At 37.6% G+C, this 12957-nt stretch overlaps 1 protein-coding gene across 1 annotated transcript in view; it reads right to left on the bottom strand.

The window, feature by feature from the left end:
• The window catches only part of LOC128878720 (uncharacterized), a 42510-nt gene extending 33421 nt beyond the window's left edge, over positions 1 to 9089 (bottom strand). The window contains exon 1 of the mRNA XM_054127185.1: positions 9027 to 9089. The gene's annotated coding sequence lies outside the window, so the exon portion shown is untranslated. The remainder of the gene's footprint in view (positions 1 to 9026) is intronic.
• Positions 9090 to 12957: the final 3868 nt, after the last annotated feature.

Raw genomic sequence — 12957 nt, forward strand, 5'->3', positions numbered from 1 at the left:
TGAATTCAACATGAGTGAAACGAGAAATACAGGGTGTCCCAAAAGTCGGGGAAGAGCCGGAAATGGGGGGTAGCTGAGACGATTCTGAACAACAATTTCCTTTGCAAAAATGTCGGATGGGGCTTCGTTAAGGAGATATTAACCGAAAACCCCGACCAATCAAAGCGCGCGTAGACCGTTGAAGCGGCCGCGGTAGCGAAGGCTACGCGCTAGGCGGCCGCGTCAATGTCCTTCGATGCACGCCGAGTCACTTGTTCGTGTACAAGCGCTGCCGCCTAGCGCATACCCTTCGCTACCGCGGCCGCTCGAACGGTCTACGCGCGCTCTGATTGGTCGGGGTTTTCGGTTAATATCTCCTTAACGAAGCCCCATCCGACATTTTTGCAAAGGAAATTGTTGTTCAGAATCGTCTCAGCTACCCCCCATTTCCGGCTCCTCCCCGACTTTTAGGACACCCTGTATATTAATTCTGTCTTTGTCTGGTTAGCCGTGTCAACGTCCAATCGATATATTGATTTTTGCAACAGCTGATTCGTCGCTATTTGGCTAACGACAGATTCACGAAAAATCAAGACGGTTGAACGACTCTGTGTGAAACAGAACAGCTTGTTTATAGCAACGACTATTTTTTTTTTTTTATAAAACAACAAGTCCCGTCGGTTCTTCCCGTTGTCCGTAACGCCAGGTAATAGCGCACGAATTAATTCAAATCCAACTAGCACGTGCAACCGCCGACGAAAGAAACGGCACGACTGGTTCTTTATTAAACGTCAGATTTTCGGGCAAATGTAGGTCGTTCGTTTAATTTCCGTGTCAGTCAAGGCCGTGGCGAAGTCCGGTGCCCCGTGAAACGAAACGATGGAAAGGCGGATCACGGATGGGTACCAGCCCTGCGAGAAGGAGAAAGGCAACGAAGAAAAGTAAAGGCGGCTAGGAGTCACGACACCCAGCTGAGGGGCCGAGGAAAGGAAGCGGCTACCAAGGAAAGGAATTTCCGTGCTGTTCCCAGCTTTGTTTGCTTCGTTTTCTCATCGTAAAATGAAACTATTGCTCTATCAATCGCTGCTCTCTCTTCCCCCGTTGTTGCCGGGCAGAAACGTCGGGGCTAGTTCGTTCGTTTGTTGGCTGTTTTCTTCGTACTTTTCTGTCCATCCGTCGGAGAGCCGGCTGACCTTCTTCTATCTAGCGCGAACTCGCGCGTCTTTCACGAAGTTCACGAGGCTGGCAGCTACGACGCCGGCTAAGAGGAATAAGCCTGTACACCGGAGGGTTGTACACACCCGCTGGCTGTCGAGATACCAAAGATTCCTTCAGAGATTGCGGACGGAATTTCGCTGTAGTGATGGACGAACTCCTCTCCCTCTCCCTCCATCGCGTCTTGTCTTATCTTACCCCTGCCGGTATTATAGCCCGTCCTCTCGTACCCCCGGTAAGGCGGAGGTATCCTCCGTCAGACAGATAAAATTCCAGGAAAAGCGAAAAGGGCCTTCACCGACTCCCTTTTCCTCTGGAAACCTGAACCTCTCGCGCTGACGAAACTACGCTCCCTATCCTATATCCTATCGGGACCTGCGCCCCTGCCTCTCAACCCCTCGACACTTCCGACGAGGAGACTTTAAATCGAAAGATCCCCGTTTAGATGGATCCACCGTCACGTTCGAGTTGCGGGATATCCTGTCGTACGGAATCGATTTCAAATCTTTACGGGCGCTCTAACCTAATAATTCCTCTGCCCGATCACACTTCGGTCCGGTGATGATTGATTGATCTTATCGAAGATCGAGAGGAATCCTTTGATGCACATTGAACCGTCAGTAGTATTTTCCTATACAGTCAACCCTCCTATAACGCGATTAAGGGGGGGGGGGGTTGGTTTAGGACTACGTTTTTATAATGATTTTCATGAATTTTTTTTAGCAAGAGAGGAATTTATACAGTCTGAGTCACTTAACGTTACCACCTCAAATATAATTTGCTGTTCTTAAGGGGGTATCCTGAATTAGAAGATCTGAAAAAAGAGATTTTTCGTGAATTTTTTTAGTATGGAAACAAATAATTAATTCTATCAAACTTTTTATCCTATTTTCATGCATATTTGAGTAGTCTGTACAAATTTTTTCAACAAGAAATATTCAAATTGAGTCGACTGTGACGCACATTTGTAGAGCACTTCATAATTAAGACCTCCTATCGGCGTGAAAGATGCAGGTCGTAATTTTGGTTTGACACAAAATAACCAAAAGACATTTTCATTTTCACACATTGTTCTTCTATGTGAACTAAGAAAATTCATACAAAAAAAATTTTAAACGACTTTTTTATCAAGTTAAAGTGTTTTTTTTTTTCACTCAAAGAACTCGTTCTTTTTTCAAACTTGCAGTAATTTCACATTTCACCATTTTTGCGGGTTTTTCTTAGTTCGCATAGAAGAGAAATGTATGAAGATGAAAATTTCTTTTGGTTTTTTTGTGTCAAACCAAAATTACGACCTCCATCTTTCCCGCCAATAGGTGGTTTTAATTGTGAGGTGCTCTATAAATGTGCGCCGCAGTCGACTCAATTTGAGTATATCTTGTTGAAAAAATTTGTACAGACTACTCAAATATGTATGAAAATAGGATAAAATGTTCGATAGAATTAATTATTTGTTTCCATCCTAAAAAAATTCACGAAAAACCGTTTCTTTTAGACCTCCTAATAAGGACAAAGTTGAATAGGTCAATGAGGCTCACACGATGCCAAAAACATTTTTGTTCTTATGTCATTTTTTTAAGTTATCAAGGTTACCTTCATTTTTTTAATGGAACCACCCTTCTCTTAAGTATTAAATAAAATTAAGTACTAACTACGTGTTTTATTAAGTGAAATTTCTCTTATCTGACCATTTTTGTCCCCCAGCTAGTTCGCATAACGAATGTTCTATTGTAATTGTAAAGTGGTACTTCGTTTCTCTAACGTTTTTCCATTTCAATCAACTCACGAAATATATATTAATATTCAACAGTAAAAGTAAAATGAACTTCTAATTGGTTACAAGCTCATTGCAGTATAGTAGTGAAACGTATACCTAATGAATATATATTGAGAATTATAAAGTTAATTCTGAAGACATGGCGTGATCCTTAAACTATGTACATATATAAAAATAATTGGACTAGATTTTCTCACATTATTTAGTCTATAACTCGTTTCCTTCTCTTTATTATTCCCTTCGATATAGAATTACACTTTCGCCATTTCAATGTAGAAGACGGATCAAGAATGATTAAATTATACAAACTTGAGACTTGTATGGGGAATATCTCCAAAATAAATAAAAAAAGTGTTTCATTCAAAAATTATAACGCTTTCAATCAGTGCATCGATTTTCGGATGACGTGTTTCAAGTTCAAACATAATACATTTCGGACTCAGAACCTGTTTGGTAAAGAAGAAAGTTGATGTCCCAAACTTCTCTCGGGAACGTTGCCATCGCCACTTTCCTGGCGGCCTCCATTTTCGAATTTCATTCGGTTTCCTCCTCGTCCTGGTATCATTTACTACAACGTACCTCGTCCCCGTTTAGTTAATTTTAAGATACTGTAAACAAAATTTTTTAGTCTCAAACATAATCGACGATAATTCAAATTGATTATTGAAATTTTAAGAATTGCACGTTATAACAAACGAAAGTACCTGTATTTTCAGTTTACGCCTATCATCGGAAGCCAAGCTAAGTATATATGTACTTGTTATAAAGATATATGATAAAACATTTTCAATATTTTGTATTCTTTCTTTCTTCCGAAAAAGTTCTATTGCGCATTTAGATATTTTTAAATTGTCTTTGTTTTGCTTCGATAATTTAGTTTCTTATCCGTAAATTTGAATTACGTTTTACCATAGTATCCAATTTCAGCCCAAATTACATTATTTCGTCCACCCCATTTGTCGACTACGTAATACCTGTTCTTCCTAACACAAATTGTGAAAATAATACGCAAATTTATCTGATCTGTCCAGTGTATTATTTTAATTATTATAATTTGCGGAAGAAGGAAGAGGTATTGAGCCGTAGACAAATGGATGGAGAAGGTATCATAATTTCAGCTTGAATTGAATACCACGAAAACACGTATTTTATAAATAACAGACCGAGTAGTTGAAGTTATATCACTTGAATAAATCCAGAAGTAACTAAGTTTGCAACGTCAATCGGTGGTGAAAATATGATAATTGGATTGTGAATATTTATGGAAATTAATAATTTCGTAGATACAGGAAAAGAATTCAAACCTAAATGATAGTATGCCTTATTTTTTAAATATAATCGGTGTTGTTGATATTTTATATAGTTCTACATATATTTTTACAATCACATTCTCGCAGATTTCCCCAAACTTCCATTTACTATAAATGTACAAACATCCGCAGCGTAACAATAACATATATTAGTTTTTATTACTATTTTAAAAAACTATAACAATATTTCCTATTTCTCGCTAGCGTCACTCGGGTCATATATGTATATCTCCACTGTTTGGATACGACGTACATCGTCCAGGAGGATCCAGTTCAACATTGGAAACGAAAACACACCACGCGTTCGCGAAATATTAAAAACAAAACTTTCGTGTTTCTCGTTTTTCAATTCCTCGTGCGAAATGTTTGTGTTGGATTATCAATTAACAATTCAAGGGAAAAATTTTTCCAACAGAATGACAGCGAATAAAGTTTCATAATTACAATGCTACAGAGAAATAAGCAGAGCGAAATATTTCTCGGGGGAAATAAAATTTAAATAGATATACCACAAACGCGTGCTTCTGGTTGTATTATAGAAATAACATTTTTCCAGCTAATTACTGAAGCCTGCAAGATACACGTGTTAACTTAGTTGGACTAATTGACACGTTCCTGCCAATCTATGCAGTAATTCCGTTTTATACTGCTGAATATATATCGTTTCCAAACGCCATTATTTGATGGTCCCTCTAATTAATTTACTAATTAGCAACGGGAACGAGCACGATCGAAAATTGTTTTCGATTACTGTAATGCCGTGGAACATCGTTATTAACTCCATTGTTACGTTAACAATCGAATCGAGTGAAAAATGTAATGGAGCCTTTGTAATTAACCTCTGTCTCGTTCAAACATAAAAACTCCGATTACAACAATCGCGAAGCGTCGGATTTGTTTCACAAACTTCTCGTTATCATATTTTATCACTGACGTGGAATCCAATTGTGATAAAATTTTTAACGAATTCTGCTTTAAACGTGAGATACATGCTTCGAAATAAGGAAGATCTAATGCTATTGAAATGGATGCTTTTTTTTAATATTGTTGAATCGTGAAACATACCTAAAATATTCTCAAAATTAAAAAGAATTAGATAAATTCTACTTTTTAAAAAAAAATTACGAAAAACGATTAATATTTGCCCTCGTAATGTGCTTTTTCTCCTCAAGTCAAAAATAATGAAAACGACGTCCTATAGAATTGTAAAAAGTCGAAATTCGTTAAGAAACATGAAATGAATTTAATTTTGAAATCTATTTATAAACTATCGTCCGATTTCCGAGCTAAGTCGTAACATTATGCATATACGTACACTAGATCTAGGTGGTGACTGGTACGAAGGAAGGGTTGTTGGAGCAGCAGGAACGGAGGAACACGAAAGGCATCAACGAACGAAGGAAAACGGGGTTGAGAGGACCGTGGACACCGAAAGAAAGAATGAAACAGATGCGAAAGTAGCGCGCGAAACGGTATTCCGTAGGTGTAAAAAGAGCAAAGGTAATGGAAGAAAGTGGTCTAGCTGGAGGCAGGCAAAGAGGGAGCCGCGGAGGCCACAGAGTCACCCGGTGACTGTACGCTCCTCTGGCCCGTCTCCAAATCTACTCTACAAGCTTCTTCTATTTTAGCCCCTTATTTTTCCTTTCCTCTGATTTATCGTTTTATTGCTCAGCAGCCGTTCTGACAACTGCTAAACCCGACTCACACCCATCCCCCATCCCCAACAGCTCTTTTATTCTTTTTCTCCCGATATCCGATGTTAGGCTTGCACGCGGTCTCACCTTTGATCGATTTGTAACGATGTTCGTTCTGGGCCAAGCTACCTCTACGATAGATCCACAAGCATTTGACACGTAAATACCACCGCATTCGTTTATATTTCTTTTATCATTTTTAGTCGATACATGTATGTAGTAACCATTCGGGAAATTTTAAATCCAGGAAATTCAAAAGTCCGTTCGGTTATTTGAATAATACAGTCGAATATCTTCGAAATAATTAAATAAAATATAAATAAATAAAAGACTCCATCTTTTCCATACTTATAAATAAAAAACCTTTCCACATGAAGATTAAGATTACCTATTAGTTCTACTGAGATTACTTATTAAAATTCCATAACGCCAAATTTATACTCCTTCATTAAGACTAATTAAATCTCTTTAGGCTTGAGAAGAGTTAGGTCTGTTTAAAGAGGCTACCGTTAAAAAATTTCAGTTACAATTAACTACAAAATGACAGAAAATATTATAGTATTTATAGCCGAAACGTTGCAGTATAAAGAACACATGATTTAATAAGTTTACTATACTGCTTAAATGAGCATTAATTACATACGATCGATCATAATTTCATCCGGACGCGAGGTCACCGCCGAAGAATTTTTGGATTCCGAATAAAGCCGTCACGTTCGCGTTAATCGCGCCATTTTCCGATAACTTATCGCACTTTACAAGCGTTCAATATAGTTTTCGGTACATGTATCATCCGTGGAAATAGCTCGAATGCTCCAGGCGGCTATCGATGCCATGCAACTACATATGCAACACGTGAATAACGTGGACGTGTGTGCGCGGGCACAGCTCGTATATCTTTGTAATAAACTCCGGTGGGCCCAGCCCTTTCGAGCCGCATGTTACACTTATGACCCGCCAACGTTAATTACCGGAATAATTGTACAGCTGAAAATCCAAGCATTCCGTAAATGTACTTTGTTCGCGATTAGATCGAGCACCATGCGTGACTTCACTGATGCACCCTGATTACTTTTAACCGCCTCAGGCATACCGACACATACTACGTTTACAGTTTTTAAGTTAGTTCAAATACTCTTACATGGAATGTAGCCGCTAAAGTACGAATAAATCTATCTAATTATTAAAATAATTAAAGAAACTCCTGTAAAAAGAGTTTCTCCTAAACAATTGTCGTCGTTAGTTTAAACAATTTGTTAGAAATAATTCCGTCTTTTCCGATCCTCCTCGAAATAATAAACGTGTAGACTTTAATGTTGATTTGTGTCGATGTGTGAATTACAACTCCGACACGGTAGACTGACGCTTCAACAATCTCCGCACCTTCAAACCAACTCTTTGAGGGACTGGCACGATATTCTATTAATTTGAGTCACGAATGGATTTTGTGCCACGATGCAAATACGTGCGACGTCTGTTTAATTGCAATCCCGCGTATTTTGCGTGTCACGGATGCCATCCTTGAGTTTAGCATGTAATACGGCGCACAGGAATACGCAGCGCTCAGGGATATTCGAAAATTTAATTAAATATTTTAACGCCTACACGTAAAGGGTAATCGAGGAAAATGCATTCGTTAAATTTCTGCGATATTTTTCGTATGGGGCAAATGCCATCATCGCGACACTTGTCGCCTACAATTTCAGTTCCTCGTGTGCCTTTGATATTTGCAATTGCGTTAACCAAAAGTGGATAAAAATACTCAGAAATAAACTTAGTTGCCGTTTTTATCATTTCACTCTTGTATGTGCCAACACTAATTGAGAATATGTAGCAAATTATTTGGTGGCCTCTAGCAATGAAACCTCGATATCAATGGTTGTTCATTATTCGAACGATTGTATACAAAATAATATGTTAGAAATAATATGTCATCATTAATTAAAGCGTAAATGAATATTTAATATTTAGAAAGAATTCTTCTTTTCTTCTTTCTTTTCTTCTTTCAAAGAAAGATGGAATTACACAGTTTTCATAACAAACATCTCACATGCCATTGAAAATGGAGGACTTATTCAACATCCAATATTTCTTCTATATAGAGTTTCAACAACTGAAAAAGATTCTCTTCCATCTACATACATATGGTATCACTTTCAACGGTTTTCAACGCCGCAACCATAATACCCAAAACGTAACTTTATCCAAAGGCGCATCTTCGCCCTACGAAAACAAAGAACACAAACCATAAATCCTACAGGGGTGAGCCCCACCTGCGGAGGATTTATAGCTAATAAACGCAGATACCTGCCACGCTGCTTATGCGGAATACATGAAATATTGATACACATTAACTACCGGAGAGATGGCAACACAGACGACAACGATGCCGAGACGGACGAAACGACGTCCAAAGTACCTTACTGAATAACGATTTTAATACCCAGTGTGCATGGATGTTTGCGAACGGTGGCAGGGACCCGTAATCGTGCGAGGCATCAAGTTGAGGGGTTGGATTTAACGATCAACGAGATTCCTCTACCTCGTTCCATTCATTTTCATTTGGAACATGGGGCTGTGATTGCGAGTGTCACAGCAACGCGAATATTTACTAATCTCTAAAACACATCGGAAAGTTGTATTTGCTTCTTTCAGTTTATTAATCTGTGTTTTTAGTGAAAAAAACGAAAATGACAATGAATATGAACATTCTAATATTCATTAGGGAGCAAATGGGATGCACCAATTAGTAATATGCTTTCGCAATTCTAAAATTATCAGTTTTCAAAAGGAGGGAAGTCGAGCTGCGAAAAACAGTGACGGCGAGGAAAGAAAATTCGCTATGATGTGCACACCGAGCAGATGATATGTACGTAGTGTTAAGTCTCATGGAACTGGGCACGTGAAACGCACGTTTATTCGGCGCTGTGCATGCAATCCACCAGTATGAAATGAAAGTAACGTATATAATGAGTGTCAGAGGGTGAAAGGTGGAGAAAAATAAGTAGACAGACTGAATCTTACGAGAATCAAGGAGAAAAGTGTACAAACCTCGGTGATTTCTTGGTGCACCCGAGCCCTGTCTGCGACGTCCGTTCTTTTCGCGATTTTCGTTTCAAAACGGTTCGTCCGCCTTTCATTCTCTTCGCGATGTTCACCTAAACGCGTGCTCGGGCCTGTACCTCTGAAAACATGAACGTCGTCTTGAAAGAGACGCGGTACCCGCAGACGACATGCATAAGTATTTATGTTTATGGTTACTATAGGGTATGTCTCAAAAGTTTTCATAAAGAAACTTATGGTCTGGCAGAATAACAATTGAGACGTTTACAGTGGTACAAATTCGTTTCATTGGAAAATGGAATTTCTGCAATTTCTCGTATTTATTGACTTTCTTTCGTGATCAAGGTCGCTACCTACGTTGCTTTCGAGTGAATTGGTTCGATTTTGTTATGTATTTAAATGTGGGAATTAATAACTACATCATTTTTCTTAATTTATTCTTCTATTATTTTTCGAATCAAATTTGCCTACCACTGGTTGTAATTCGGATTCTGAATCACTGTTTTCTACAGAAGGTCTGATCAGTTACACGTTAAAACTTCCTTAATGGGGCTAGAATATCACGTGTCTCGCTTTTAGACCGAATAATTTCAAGCATCTGCAAGGAGTACATTCTCCTGTGGCACGATCCCTAAGACATTGAAATATTCAGCCACTTAAGTTTATGGACCTGCCGACCTAGAAGGGCGCAGAGTTCAGCAGTTTCGCAACCCCCTTGTCTTTCTCTGCAGCACATAGTTAGTGCATTTAAGAAATGTACAGCAGTCTCAAATGAACATATATAAATAAAAGAATGAAGTACACATTTACTCCATTAGCAGGGAATCAACGATGAAAATGTTGTAATCTCAAACGAGCTGCTATTTATTTTTCAATTTTTACAGTTTCACAAACTGAAATTAACAAAAACGTTTTCAGTTTAAAAAAGAAAAGAAGAAAAAACGAGAAAACGTAGACTAGAAAAATAATCATCCGACACAGCATGCAAAAATATTCTTACATCTCTGATGACCTTGCAACCCCTGATGACACCGATATTGGAGAAGAGAGCGCACAGTAAGTCCTCCGAAACACTTAGGTCTAAATTTCCGACGTATCTATATTGGCGATAGAAGAATTATCAAATTAGTAAAGTGTTATGACAGATGCCACCGGTTACAAAAGTCTATCCTACAAATTGCAATATCATTGTACAGATATTAAATTTAATGCCAATGAAAGTTCAAAATATTTTGAATGAAGATTCTTAATTGCATGTCTTAAGAAATTTTATGCTACTTATACAAAGCAAATAAACAAGTAATCTAAGAAATAAACTAAAATTCTCCACAATTTGTACAATTCTTGAATACATATATAATTCAACAGTCTCCTTAAATGTACAAGTTTCTCTACATACAAGGTGCCCCAGCCTAAGTAATACAGAGCTCTAACTTCAAAACTATCGGTCGAATGCAAAATTTCAAATATGGAATTTCCATGGTAAAATGGGGCTTATGTTTCAGCGAGAAGGAATTTTTGTTATTTACGAGATATTAACTTTGTTATTAACTTTGTTATTTAACGAGATACGATGATCAAGTTTCGTTTTTCAAACGGAACTTTATATTTTTGTTTATACCATGCGGTAGTACTTTGGGATTCTAGGCCCAAGGAAGGAAAACAGGAAGAATCCAAATATTCTGGGCCTAGAATCCCAAGCGAGACCCTCCGTATCGATTTCAAGAACCACATGGTGCTTACTGCATCAATGGGACCGCCCGGGGCCGAACCGAGATTTTTCCTTGAAAATTAGCAAACTTTGAAGCGTTATAGCTTGAAAACTAATAAAAATCTGGTAAATACATTAAAGCTTAGTGAATTCGTCTTGAAAAGTACTATCACATGGTATAAAAAGAAATATATAGTTCCATTTGAAAAACGAAACTTGACCATCGTATCACGTTAAATAACAAAGTTAACAAAAATTCCTTCGCACTGAAACATGAGCTCCATTTTACCATGCAATTTCCATATTTGAAATTTTACATTTGGCCGATAGTTTTGGAGTTAGAGCTGTGTATCACTTAGGCTGGGACACCCTGTATATCATGCAACTAAGAAATCGAATAGAGCAATTCAAAAAATATGAAGAAATATAAAATATAAAATTTTCCAGAATGTATTCACTAAATGTATTTCACTAAAAATTGGTGACCGATTAAACAAATACTTTGTCTGCTGATACTTTGCAGATCTTCTCGTACGATAGAATTGAAGAAAGAATCATACGAACGCAGAGAAGTATATGAGAAAGTACGTACTGGAGTACGAACGATATCCAAAAATTGTTAGCGGTGTCAGCGCGTTATTATAGCAGATGCTGACCATATTAAGATGGTCGTAAATGCGTACAGTAGCCAAAAGCCTGAAGATTAATTTGAAATTCGAATTTGCTCGCCAAATCTTGATAAAGAAAATCAGAGAACGGTCTGTAATTCCAGAAAATAGCGTGAGATGGATGTGTGCCAGGAATCTACGTGTACAATTGGGAAGTCAAAACGAAAATAGGCAAAAATCCAAATTTCCAAAAACGCATAAACATTGATTAATATTGGCGCAACGAATTCTAACTGGATTCACGAAGTGAATACGTTTATGAAGTTTATTTCAAATTGCACGAAATTTTCTCTGTTGAACGACACGGTGAAACAAACTATTCTATTACTATTCTAGAATCGGTAGGATAAGAATAGAGCAGTAAATGTCATTGGCATTAGAGGCGAAGTTAGTCTCGACTTATTTTAAACGGCTTAGCTTTGAAATTTATGGACGTAATGCACATGAAACCAATCGAAATTAAAATAATTTTAAAAACCATTGAATATCGATAAGATCTAATTGCAGGACATTTATCGGCGACAGCTTGTCAATATCTATAAATATTTTAAACTTTCAAATCAATTCCTTACAAATTTATAAAATTCATAAATTTATTAGAAATCGGTTCAACTGTCTCACAGCTTTGATTTACAAAACCATCGCTCACAACCACGTGACACTGTCGGTCAAAACAAAACCCTTCTGTTGGTCGCAATAAGAGGTTAAATAAAATTTGTACGTGTCACAGTACGGAATAAATTCCACTATAGTTGCCAATGAGTTCTATAAATGATACATTGAAAGGTACTGCTCTACCAAAAACAATTATGATGGCAAACACACTTTCGAAAATGTAGGGTGCACTTACAAGGTTCTCGGTCTTGCCTCGTCCGTCATGATGATGCTCCCGACAACTTTTCACCCCGACGAATTGTCAACCGGTAAAAACACTGTGTCACTCGCGCATAAACTTGAATAAAATAATTTGATTTGAATACACCTGTATGCTCGATTACCAGAGCCGCGGAGGGCTCAATGTGTGCAATATACCACAGTGGAAAGGAATACGAGCGAGTGGGGAGAAAATTGCAAGTTCTTAGCGCTTGCGTCGATATAAAGTAGGTGTCCAGAACACTGTCAGCACTTGAGCATACAAGACAGCACATACAGTTATAGGAACAAATGTCGAAGCAATTTGTGTATTTCGATAGTATGAAGGTTAGTATTTAACATAACAAAATGGCCAGTAAATGTTTCTATATATATACACTAAATTGTAATCTATATTACATTGTAATCCATGTAAAAGCAGATTGAGAACTTAAAAGGATGACAATTTAACATAACAAAATGATAAGTAAATATTTTTTCTTAATATACAGTTCTGTTGATTGAATGTAAATGTGCACAAATAATTTCTACACTTTGTATAGGCATTTAAAATTTTTTTTAAAGAAACGATGGAAAGTGTGGTTGGTAGAGTTCTTTTCGACACGTGCAAGGGCCATAAATAATTTGCGAGTAGATATCGTAAACGTCATGGAGTTTTTCCAAGGTG

The sequence above is a fragment of the Hylaeus volcanicus genome, chromosome 1 (genome assembly GCF_026283585.1).
Source record: "Hylaeus volcanicus isolate JK05 chromosome 1, UHH_iyHylVolc1.0_haploid, whole genome shotgun sequence".
NCBI classification, from domain to species: Eukaryota; Metazoa; Arthropoda; class Insecta; order Hymenoptera; family Colletidae; genus Hylaeus; species Hylaeus volcanicus.